Source organism: Ambystoma mexicanum, chromosome 4p (assembly GCF_040938575.1).
Source record: "Ambystoma mexicanum isolate Mex_15411 chromosome 4p, UKY_AmexF1_1, whole genome shotgun sequence".
Taxonomy (NCBI): domain Eukaryota; kingdom Metazoa; phylum Chordata; class Amphibia; order Caudata; family Ambystomatidae; genus Ambystoma; species Ambystoma mexicanum.
In genome coordinates, this window is record NC_090927.1 from 1,153,195,943 (window position 1) to 1,153,208,713 (window position 12,771).

At 47.5% G+C, this 12,771-nt stretch overlaps 1 protein-coding gene across 1 annotated transcript in view; it reads right to left on the reverse strand.

The window, feature by feature from the left end:
• MTFR2 (mitochondrial fission regulator 2) overlaps positions 1–12,771 on the reverse strand; it is a 288,587-nt gene that overhangs the window by 207,786 nt on the left and 68,030 nt on the right. The window lies entirely within an intron of this gene.

The following is a 12,771-nucleotide window of genomic DNA, read 5'->3' on the forward strand; positions in this document are numbered from 1 at the left end:
CCTATATGCGGATGACGCATTACTGTTCATACGCTCCCCCTCCACCAACCTACCCCCGATACTGGACGACATCATTCAGTTTGGTCGGATCTCGGGCCTTAAGGTGAATTGCTCGAAATCCATTCTCTTCCCACTCACGGAATGCACCCTCCCCCCCCCCCCTGACACACTGGGATTCACATGGACTCAATCCACGTTTACCTACCTGGGGATAGCGGTAACACGCCAGCAGTCACTGACCTTCAAGGAGAACTATCAAAAGTATCTCACACATCTTACGGCCAAAGTTCTAGTCTGGGACAAGCTCCCCGATATCCTTCGCGGGCAGAATAGGGCTACTGAAGATGGTGGTGTTGCCTCAGTTACTTTACAGGTTTACCAATGTACCCTGGTGGCCAGGTCGGAGCTTCTTTTGTGATTTCATCCGCACAGTTAACTCCTTTCTTTGGCACTCGGGGGCGGTCCGTCTGAAAATCGAGACCTTGTCTACCCCTATGACCAACGGGGGCTTTGGTGCCCTGGACTTCCTTAAATACTGGCTGGTATCCCAGATACAATATACGTCCTACTGGTTCAACACGACGGACCCCCCTCCGCATGTCCGACTCGAGAAGCTGGCGGTCTGTGACCGTGACATCCGTTCTTTGGTGATACAACCCGCTCCCCTGGCACTGGACTCACAGAGCCCGGTCGCCTGCACATCCCTTGCACTGGCGAGAACTTGGAGACTGTCCGGGACTGCTTACGCCTTCCATGGTAACCTCCCTCTTTGGAACTTCCTCCCGGGGGTCCCACGGGTGTCGTCACTTACGGTCCGCCGCAGGGCTGAAGCGGGCTAAAAGCTGCTGCGGGACGTGTTTGATCAGGGTATATTTGTCGAATGGTCTGATCTCCCACTGCCCTTGAGGAGCGGTCACAGTGTATGGCTCCAATATTCGTCTCTCCGCAGGACCCTTAAGCGCAACTACCAAATGTTCCCCGCATTGCCACCGGATGACCGTGCCACCGAGGAACTCACCTCCCCCCTCGCACATGAGAGGCAAAATCTCCAGGCTATACACGATGCTGCAGTCCAGATCTGTCCCAGAATTTGCTAAACTAAAGTGTGCTTGGGAGGTGGACCTGGGTGTTGAAATGTCGGATGAGCGCTTGGCACACTTATGCGAGCGCACACACCGAGTGTCCCTCAACTCCCGCTTTAAACTTATCCAGTTCAAAGTATTACATAGGTTCCACTACACCCCGATCAGACTGCACCGCATGTCCAGTGATCATCCCTCTAGCTGCCCTAGATGCGGTCAAGACGATGCCGACTACATCCACATGATTTGGTCCTGCCCCGCCTTTCACAGTTTTGGGCAGCAGTTTGCTCGACGGTGTCTGCTATGCTCGATCATCCCATTGATCCTTCTCCGGCGCTATGCCTCTTCCATGACCTCCCTGGGCTTTCCCGTAACTCCAAAAAACTAGCTGGCCTCTGCATGCTTCTCGCGGTACGATCAATCCTGCTCTGTTGGCTTCGCCCCTCACCTCCCACTCACACCCAATGGCTAAGGGCAGTCACGTGGGCCTCGGACACCGAGGAAACCTGGGCCCACATGCAACCTACTCACTCCAGGCCTAGGAACGTCTGGCTCAGGTTCCGTTCATACATGTCTGATCTCAACACGACACTAGACGCTTCACCCCTGCCAGCTTCCCCCCCACCAGCTCGGGTCCTCACCCCTTGCATAGCTCTCCCCCACTCCTCCTATTCCATAAATGTGCCCATTAATTGTGTTACGGTGTGAAGCAACCTTTGAATGCCTATATTATGTACACTGTATTCACATTGTAAATGCCTACTGCTGTTCGCCTGTGTTTTGCTGCCACGCTGAATAATAAAAAGAAGTTTAAAAAAATAAATAAAGTAAAATTGTTCCAGGACCTCTCAGCAATGACTTTAACCAAGATAAGAGGATGTCGCCCCCTCACAGGATGGCTGCAAGAGAAGGGAGTGCGCTATCGCTGGGGCCACCCCTTTTCATTATCAGTTGAGTTCAGCGGCGAGGAATTCAGGTTGACCTCAGTGGAAGAACCGGAGCGAGCCCTTCTGCACCTTCAGGGTCCAGACGCAAGCTCAGAGTCTGATTCCAGGAGAGAGCCTACAGGTCCAATACGAGACTTGGCACCTAAACCCTCAAGACGTGGCCGGGTGCAACAAAAATGGAAGTACAAGAGACTAAATACTCCCTGAGGAAAGCGTGTTGTGCTCTTGGGCACAATAGCTTCTGGCAAGGATCCTCCAAACATTAGCCTCAGTTCCTGGTACTTCCCGTCAACAGTTAAATGTTCAAATGTACCGGCAGAGCAGTCCGAGCTCATGCGACATTTGCATTAAGCACATCGCATGCGTTGTTTCTACTAAGCACACATGTTGATATTCACAATTTATCTCTGGAGAGGGGCCTCTATAGTGTGGCCCTTCTTAGTTTAGGGCGTCTCACTTTTTCTTGGAAGAGAATGCTCCTAGAAGCATCTCTCAGAGGGGGAGAGGGTGGGAGGGGGGGGGAGAAACAATCAGTCGCACAGAACAAATATTTCGACCCGCTACGTTAATCTATGCATGAAAGTAGCACTAATGCAGCATAGCATCTATATCCACAGGGAAGAAAGAGGTTGTTCCCCACAAGGACTACGGGGCGGGAGGGGGCAGTTCATACAATTCAAACTAGTAGGCATGGCTTGGCCTGATGGCATAGTCTTTGGATCCCTAAATGTTAAAGGTCTCAATTCACTGCAAAAAAGGTATATGTTGGCTTGACAGTTTAGAAAGTCTAAATTGGATGTATTGTTTGTGCAAGAGACAAAGTATACTATTGTTGGAAGGGAAATGGGAGACACTGTTTGGGCTTCAGGCCCCCAGAAGAAAGGCGGCCGTTAGGAATTTTATATAAAAAAATCCATAAGACTCCATATATAGCACAAACACGCACAGGGACCCCCAAGGGAGATACGTAGCCCTGAAAGGGAGGCTAAGATCACACATGGTAACACTCTGCTCTGCTTATGCCCCCAACCAGGGGCAATCCAGTTTCTTCAAACCATTGTTTGACTTTTTGGAGGGTTGGAGGGAGGGCACTCTGGTTTGCGGGGGGGATTTCAATGCGGCAGCGGAGCGGGAAAGGGATTGGTACACAGTAGGACAAAACATTAACCCCGCCCCCCCCACCCCCAAGTCTCCAAGGTAACAGATTTCTAAGTCGGTTGAAAGAACACCACCTAATTGATACATGGCATACAGCCCACCCAGAAGGAAAGGCCTTCACTTTCCCCCCCCCCGCCTGCATCAAACTTTTTTGAGAATAGATTATCTATTACTGGGAGCTGAAAACGAATGCGCCATATTGGGATCATCCAGAGAAGTAGTGGCCTGGTCCGACCATGACCTATGTACATTAGACCTTGACCTGGGCCCCTTGCCGAAGCGAAGGTGGGTTTGTAATGACTTCCTGTGCAGAGAGCCGGTGTTCAAGGAGACCCTGGCGGAAGCCATCACAAGTTGCTTTGAAATTAATGACGTAGACGGGATGTCATTGAACACAGTCTGGGAAGCAGGGAAGGCCACGATAAGGGGACTTTTAATAGCAGAGGGTGCGGCCAAAAAAAGACTCAGAGGGGTAACTGATAGCAGAAATTATGCGCCTCGAACGAACCCTAAGGTGCCATCCAACCCATAGTGAAGATCTGGTAAGTCAGATTAAGGGGCTAAGAGGAGAACTAAGGGACATATGGCAGGGCACGGCTTTGAGGCAACTTAAGTACCTTAAGCAGAAATGTTTTGAGAAAGGGGACAAAGCCCATAAAATGCTGGCTAATCGTTTGCAAAAGCAAAGAGCTGACAGAGCAGTACACAAAGTAAATAATGAATCTGGTGCCCCCCCTCACAAGTCCACTTGAGATAGTAAGTCGATTTTCAAGGTTCTACGCAAATTCGTACACAGCGGAAGGAAATGGTCACCCGACAGCAATAGAAGGATATCTAGACGCTCTCCCCCGCCCGCCAATAACTAGAGAACACCTCAATATGTTAAATGACCCAATCACTACCCTAGAAGTTCAGGGAGTGATTTCCAACTTGAAGGCAGGCTCAGCGCCGGGCAGGATGGATACACGCCAGCCTTTTATAAATCCAACAGTAGCACTCTGACCCTCTTCCTCAACAAACTCTTTAATTCGATCCTAGCGACAGGCAAAGCCCCCAAAACATTCACTGAATCCACAATCATTGTTATTCCCAAAGAAGGCAAAGATCCACTAGAATATTCTTCATACCGCCCGATTTCCCTTATCAATGTCGATGCAAAAATGTACTCCAGCATCCTGGCGGTACACTTAGCGGTAGTCCTCCCTCAGCAAGTCCATTCTGATCAGGTCGGGTATGTAAGAGGAAGACAAGGGGCAGACAATATCAGAAAGACCCTAGACCTTATGGCAACACTTTGCGGAGCAGGCGACAGCCCTCTCCGGTTATCAATAGACGCTGAGAAGGCATTTGACCACATAGAATGGCCTTTTTACGAGCAGTACTGAAATGGTTATGGCTGGGGGCGGCATGGATCCAGGGAGCCGGAGCGCTGTATCACACCGCCCAGGCCCAGAGTCTCGATCAATGGTACTACCTCAAAACCCTTTATGCTCACGTGGGGCACAAGGCAGGGTTGCCCACTTTCCCCTCTAATCTATGCTTTAGTTCTCGAGCCATTCGCCCAAGCCATTAGGTCATGTCCCTCGATTCACGGTATCCCTAGGGAGGGCAAGGAATATAAATTAGCCATGTTTGCAGACGACATCCTATTATACCTTACCCAACCATCAGAGTCTGTCCCTGCCCTCTTTCAAGAACTACTCCGATATGGGGCCCTATCAGGCTTTCGGCCAATCTACAAATAACTATAGCAGTTCCCTTAAAGTCAAATGTAGAACTACTAGAGCAACTGAAAACTAACTGGGGCTTCCAGGTGCAACCCCACTCAGATATCTGGGGGTAAATATCACCGTCTCCCCCTCAGAGCTCTTTGGAGGCAAATTACGTTCCTCTATAGAACGCCATCCGGGCCGATGTAAGTAGATAGACCAAATTACCACTATCCTAGGCAGCTCGCTTTACCTCTATAAAAGTGAACGTCCTGCCAAGGTTCCTGTTCCTGTTCCAATCCCTCCCGATAGCCATTCCCGAGTCATTCATGGCAGAGTTAAAAACGCACATTGCTGAAATATCTATGGGCCGACAAGAAGCCCAGGATTCCGTACGCAACACTGATTCAGCCCAAAGAGTCAGGAGGCATGGGGGAGGCATGGGATATCCTGACCTGGAAGAGTATTATAGGGCATCCCAGCTACGTGTTTTGCCAGACCACCTTTGGGAAAATCCTGAGTAACAGTGGGTAGCCATAGAAAATGACATCTTCACACCTGTCGCACTCGGGGAATGGTTGTGGGTCCCATTATCAGCAATGACCCGTAGAATCCGAGAGCATCCAGTCCTGAAGGTGTTATGGTCTCTCTGGCGCCCATCTCGAACTACGCGAGGTGTCACTTCATGGCCTTCCCCCCTCAATTGTATTTGGGCTTCCCCATCCGTGACCTGATAACTGAGGTTCATCACTTTCAGCCATGGTATGAAGCTGGGCTTGCGCAAGTAGGCCAAATGTGGAAAAAAGGGGTACTCACCTCCTATGAGGAATTAAGGGAAGCCTTGCAGGGAAGTGCGGTCTCTCCTATGCTATTTCTTCCGCTACGTAGCGTTTTAAGTGATGTAAGGTGGGGCACCTCTCTAAAGCGCCCACTTACACCATTCGAGCAGATACTTAGTGCCCCCCAAACAACTAAAGGTCTGATTGCAGGAATGTACATGGCTTTGATTACGAGAGGACACCTGAAGCACCCAATGTCAGAAATCAAGTGGGAGGCGGAACTAGGTCTCGCGAATCAGCCAGAGGTTTGGGAAGCCATACATAAAGCGGTGTGGGCGTCATCCATCGCTGTAAAATACAAAATGCACAATGCGCGCCTGCTAGTGAGGTGGCATTACACTCCCCTACGGCTGTCTAAAATTTACCCGGGCACATCTTCCCTCTGTTGGAGAGGCTGCAGTGAAAGGTGCGACTATTGGTATCAGTGGTGGGATTGTCGCAAAGTGAAAATGTATTGGAAAGAGGTTCTGGGGTGGATTCAAGTCATAGATGGGATATCTCGAATCCCCTCCCCAGTCTTGGTCCTGTTCGGAGTCGAATCGGAAGAGGATGATTCTAATGTGACACTCACATACATGCCACGTAACATTCTACTGGCGGCAAGGGTCTGTAACTGTGAAGTGGAAATCACCCTCCCTCCCCACAAAAAGACAATGGTTAATCAAAGCTCATGCCATAAGCCTCACAGCAGCCGTGCAGGAATAAAAAATAAATAAATAAATAAATAAAAATTTAAAAAACATAAGACACGATATGGTTGCCGCCCTTAGAATTTTATAGAGCATATTAGGACAATTGCCTAGGCCCATCACTGTGAATAATAAGCAATGCTGATGAAACCACCCCATGTCACCCACCGACCCTCACTTGTGGGCAGAATGCTTGAAATGTTTATGTATGCAATGCGCATGATGTAGATCAAATGGTGCAGAGTGAAGCACTGCCTGATCAGCCCGACTTACGCTTTGTGTGGTAATAAGCGGGGGGGGGAGGCTAATGGGGGGCACTCGACAAGTTTCAGCTTTTCTCTCTCGTTCATTTTTTTCTGTTTTTTACTCACAATCACCTTACAATTACCATACTGGCTTGTGATTGATCTTTACTGCGAAGTAAACATGCATTGAGTTGCACTTGTTGAAGAAAAATCAATACAAATTAATTTAAACAAACAAAAACCATTGGAGAGTCTTTCTGTGCCGTACCATTACAATATGAATTATTTTATAAATAAAAACAATATCATTGGCAACAGGCCCACATGTTTAGGGTGTAAGCGCTACAAGTATTCATATGATATATATATATAAGGACCGAATAAACTTGGACAATTTGTCAATCTACAAGGTGGAACAAATCTCAGCCAAGGACAGTTACTTAGTCCTCAACCGTAGAACAGTCCTAAAAATCTTGGCTAAAGTTGACAAACTGCGACACCTAACTTCAGATGATATAGTCCTTGTGGAACCCTTGTGGAACCCTACCACCGGGACCACAAAGCCAAAGCCTACCTGCATATCAAAAACAAGGCAGTAAAAGAAATCACGGCCGAAGTGGAAAGGGACCTCCGTCGCGTAGGCCTAAAATGCCAACTGATACCCAAGCCTTTATCTGTAAAGTCTCCCAGTGAAAGAGAACACAGGGTCACGAAGAACCTCCCACCCCAAAAAAAATAACAATGCGGCACGACACGACAATGATGCCAGATGGACCAGCAAGAAAAATTCTCACCCCGAAGAGCAGACAGAAAATGGAAGCTTGGCTAAAAAGAAATGGGTATCCTTCACCCACACAGAAAATGGAACGCCAAACAGCAAAAAAGTGGACTACGAAACGCAACACCGAAGGCAAGCTAACGCGTCCCCTCCGAGGAGAGACCATACCGAGTCGTCTGCGCCCAACCCATGGAAGTGGATTTCGGACACCTTTTCTCGATCGCACAAGAAATAGCAGCGACTTCCGTGTCCCATGCTGAATAATTTCAACCAGGAGAGCGACATACCACAACCCAAAGTCAGCACCCTCCTAATGGCATCATGGGACACGTGTGGATTTCGCCACTTAACCACCCCGAATGACGCAAACCTGAGCTCCTTCGACCTTATCTGCCTACAAGAAACATGGCTTCTTAACAAACCTACACTTGACGGGTAGGACATAGAAGTCTCACCAGCTACTAAGGCAATCGCAGGCCGTCCCTCGGCAGGAATATTGACCTCCATCCGCCTGGGCTCGGGTATCACCCCGATGGGAAAGATCGCAGAGGGCTACGTTATTCTAGCAACTCTCTCATCTTGGCATCATTACGATCACTACAACAACTGCTGGACAAACACGGAGCTAGCAATAGGAAATCTATATTGGAACCCAGAGCGAACCACTTGAAAAAACTTCTGCAACTCCATAACTTCCATCATCGATGAAACTAGAGTTGACCGGGGCGTCCCCAACCTGATATGCGGCGACCTAAATGCCAAATGTGGGTTTGGAACCATCACCACTAAAGACACCCTGCCGCGGATGCTGCTGAACGACCGGGGCCGCACTTGGTCAAAGTTAATGAAATCAAGAAATCTACACAACACAGCAGCCCTTCAAGAAAACAAAAGTCAAATCCCCACACGGGAAAGACTAGGGGCATCAGCTACTATTGACCATATTTACATCTCGGAGGGCTTGATTCCCTTCTTTATTGACTTCACAGTGTTAAAAACAACAAACGGTGACCACAACCTTCTCCAGATGTCATGGGGCGGAGCATCTCACAAAAGAACTTATTACCAAGCCAACATGGAATCAAATAATCAACAAAATCGCCTCTGATTGTCTTCTGACAACATAAAACGCTTTGCGTCAAACCTAAGACTGAAGTACGACTCCGCAAACAAAGACCCAAGTTCTGAAAGGCCGGAGTATATTTCACTTCTGGACTCCCATAAAGTAAACTTCACCGGCAAATCTCAAGTTGCATCGAATCACATTCACTCATATAACCACATGGTGATGGAAAAACGACAAGAGATGCGGAAACTCAAAAAATTGGCAATCAAAGAAGGTTCCAACGAATCCTGGGCATCGTTCCAAACAGGACAGAAACAATACAAAGCATGGCTGAAACACTATCGCGCCACTCTATACCAGAAGGATGCAGAAGCAATGCAAAGCACTTGGCTATCAAGAAACTCCAGAGACTTCTGGTCACTTCGAAAGAGCGCGAATGGCCTGAAAACCCCTCCAATTTCCAACTCGGTGTCTGAACAAAAATGGATTATCCACTTCTCAGAATTATACCGGCCGCCACCAACTCCAGTGACACTGCCAACATCGTACCCAAAGGATACGTGGATTGATCTCTCAGACCGCCAAGAAATCTCCAGAGCTATTAAGAACTTGAAAGTATCCAGGGCCCCAGGACCGGACCGGCTGACTAATTTAGACATTAAAGAATATCCGGACACTTGGTCCAAGGCCATTAGCGATCTCTTTACCATATGCCAACAACGGAAGAAAATCCCGAGCACTTGGACCGAAGCAGTCCTTGGTCCGATTTTTAAAAAGGGGGACTCAAGTTTACCGGCAAACTACAGACCAATAGTCCTTTTGGACATTATTGGCAAAATCGTTGCCTCTCTCCTGTTGTCCCACTTCAAAGATTGGGCAAGAAACTCGCCAGCATCAGATACCTTGCAGATGGGATTCTTAAAGGGCGCAGGCACGTCAATCAATCTGCTAATTCTTAACATCATTAAGGCAAAGGTAAAGAGCAGGGCGCCGAAAGTCTTCATGGCTATGATAGACCTCTCTCAAGCCTTCGACCTCGTTGACAGATCGAAGTTATGGGCCAAATTAACATCATGGAATTGCCCAAACCGCCTGCTGGAACCAATAAAGGCCCTGCACGCTTCTACATCTGTGCGGGTGCGGCTTAGTCGTCAAGGCATCCTATCAGGCAAGATTCTTACTGGCCGTGGAGTGAAGCAAGGATGCCCCCTGGCGCCTGCCCTGTTCATAGCTTTCATCGGGGACTTTCAGGACTCAGAAAAAACAATCAGATGTTTCCCCCCTAAAGTGGGCTCTAACGAAGTATCAAGGCTGTGGTATGCCGACGACCTGGTCCTTATGGATCAGACAGCAGTAGGTCTTCAAAGACAGCTAGCCAATCTGACCGCATACATGGCAAAAAATAACCTTCAAATCAATACTGCCAAAACAGAAATCCTAACCATATCTAAAACAGTAGGCAAGAAAAACTCACGAAACGCCTGGTTCCTGGACAAAGCAAAAATCGAAGTAGTCACGGAATACAAGTACCTGGGAATAATGCTGGACAACACACAGAGAAAAATCACTACAAAACTTCCTCTGGACCAAGGCAAAAAAAACTTAACTTCGCAAACAAGAGCAGTCGATAAAAAATTTGGAAAATTCTCCTGGGTCGCTGCAGTCCAATTTTACAAAGCAAAAGTAGTCCCTGCACTAAACTACGGGATGGCGCAAACCTAAATCTACCCACCGAGTTTTCGACCCAGATAGAGGGCTTCCTTTGGAAATCAGTCTTAGGCCTGCCCAAGTCTGCACCTACACCAGCAATTCGGCGCGACCTGAGCCTACACAGTCTTTAGCCTCTGTGGTGACGCAGAGTGCAACTCAACTATACGGGAAAATTCTGACTCCAAATACCCTGCCCATTTTCAGACTCATTGTTTCTGAAATTCGAAAAGGGTCTTGCAAACCTCTAACTATCTGGGTTGAAAAAATCAAATCGAACCTTGAGGAAGTAGCATGCACTGAAGAAATTCTCATTTCCAACCCAGGACACCTCAAAACAAAACTACAACAGCAAGATTGGATAAATACTGTCGATTTAACCCACCAGTACAAGTCTTTAAAGCACGTCCCACCAACTCACAACAAGCTAAAAGTGCCCCTAAAATACTGCAAGAAATTTCCAGAAAAAAACCTAAGGAAGACCTTTCTGCGTGCTCGACTAAACTTACTGCACACTAGGGAAATTCTAGCAGCAAGAGCACTGGCTCCGAAGTATGACTGTCGCCTGTGCGGTGTGCAAGATCAAGTGGAAACGGTTCGCCACCTCCTCATGAAATGTCCAGCATTAACACGTGAGAGACAAACTTTTATGACACCACTTATCAGCGATCCACTAGCACTAGACGAAGAAACTTGCTGGGCCCGACTGATAGCCGGTGACTCTGCAAGATGGTCCAGAACGGCAGCCAAACTCCTGTCGTTGGCCCTGACGAAAGCCAACCAAGATGCTAGTGGCTCCCCGTCTGCTACGAACATTGGAAACTTGAGCCCCAGGATTGGCCAACCCAATGAGCACGCTCAAGCCCTCGAAACTTGATCATTCTTCCTAAGTGGTGTCGTAATATAGCTCTCTTTATATTCACGCAGTACATTCTGAAAGACCACTCCTGAAACTTAACCTTTTGGTTTTTAAAAAAATGCGAAAAACAAAATATATATATATATATATATATATATATATATATATATATATATATATATATATATATATATATATATATATATATATATATATATATATATATATTCCTTGAATCCTTGAATGCAAACGTAACCAGGAGTATGAACATATCAAAGTGTAATATAAAGCATTACTATGACATACCATTATCTTTACATCAGACAGTTGTACCACTTGTTCCTTCAATCATCCCAACCCTCCCCTCCCCCTTCATATTTTCAATTCCTTTCAAGTGGAGTCTATTTAGCTTCTTTTTGATGTGCTTGTTTTCATGATCTGCGCTGGCAATTTGTTTTCTAGCCTATAATGCTGAAAAAGGACCATACACTTTATTTTAGGCAACTGGCTGAAATAGACGCATAAGCAATTTACACTGAAATCAGTCTTGTTTTGGAGGCTTTCGAGAACGTACCACTTGTTCGCGGCCACTCCGATAAAATGTAATTCCCTCTAGCTTTCGTAAGCTCGCACACTGGGTTTCTCGTATCACTTAAAACTCACTACTCGTGTTGTTGCTTCCCACGACTTCTCCGCTCACACGATGCTTTGCAGTTGAGGTCAGTGTCTCATCTCCTAGCCCCTCAGACACTCCTCAGTCCGTTCCTCCGCCCAGGGGAACGAGTACTTTGCAGCCACAACAAAGAGACCAACAATCTCCATGGCTCCCTTCTTCCGATCTTGCCAGCGCCCTGGAGACATGGCTCCTTCGCCCCGCTTCAGCAGACTGCCTCACACTGCATGTCTTCAGCTTCTCGGTGCTCAGCCCTCCACAGGTAGACTCCAGGCGGGACAAGCTTCTCTGCTACTTTCTTCTGACAATGCTCACCTTTCTGCTGTGCGCTCCACCTTTTATACACCCGAGCCCTGTTAAGGGGTTTCAGGTGCAAGTCCTTAGTCTCTCTTGCCTGGCCATAGTTAATACAATGAATGGGACATGCCTGACCATCTCTGTAGTCTTCCAAGTCCCTCTTCTTCATCCCAGTACTAGAGTGGTGTTTTCTATGAAAGTGTTAATTCCTCTTCGCAGTACTTTGTGGGAACTAATGGGGAAAAATAAAGCATAATCCATGAAGGCTGAGGGAAGGGATGGTAAGTCAGTGTTAGGGAAGAGCGGATTCCATGTCTCGCCGTCTGGCACCCTTTCCCCAATCTCCAAGGACCCTCCACCCAGGTGATCCTCCCTCGCTTGTCCACCCCCCAGGGTCGGGATGCAAAAGCGATTACCCTTCCCCGGCCACCTGAGCAGAAGATCCCTGTGGAGTAGATGTGAGAGTGTCTTCTGGTTTCTCGCAAGTGCATGTTTGATGAATATGGGTACTATGGAGGGTTGTCCGCATGTACAATTATGCACTGTATGTTAGCTTACATGTCATGTTCTTGACACAAACATTGAAATGATCATCCTTTAAAATCAAGATGGTTTAACTGATGAGCACTGGCGCATATATTACACAAAAATGTAACATGCGTAGTTTGGAGTTGAGAATATGAAAATCATTTAAGCACATTCTAAATCCTTGTGTCACCCGA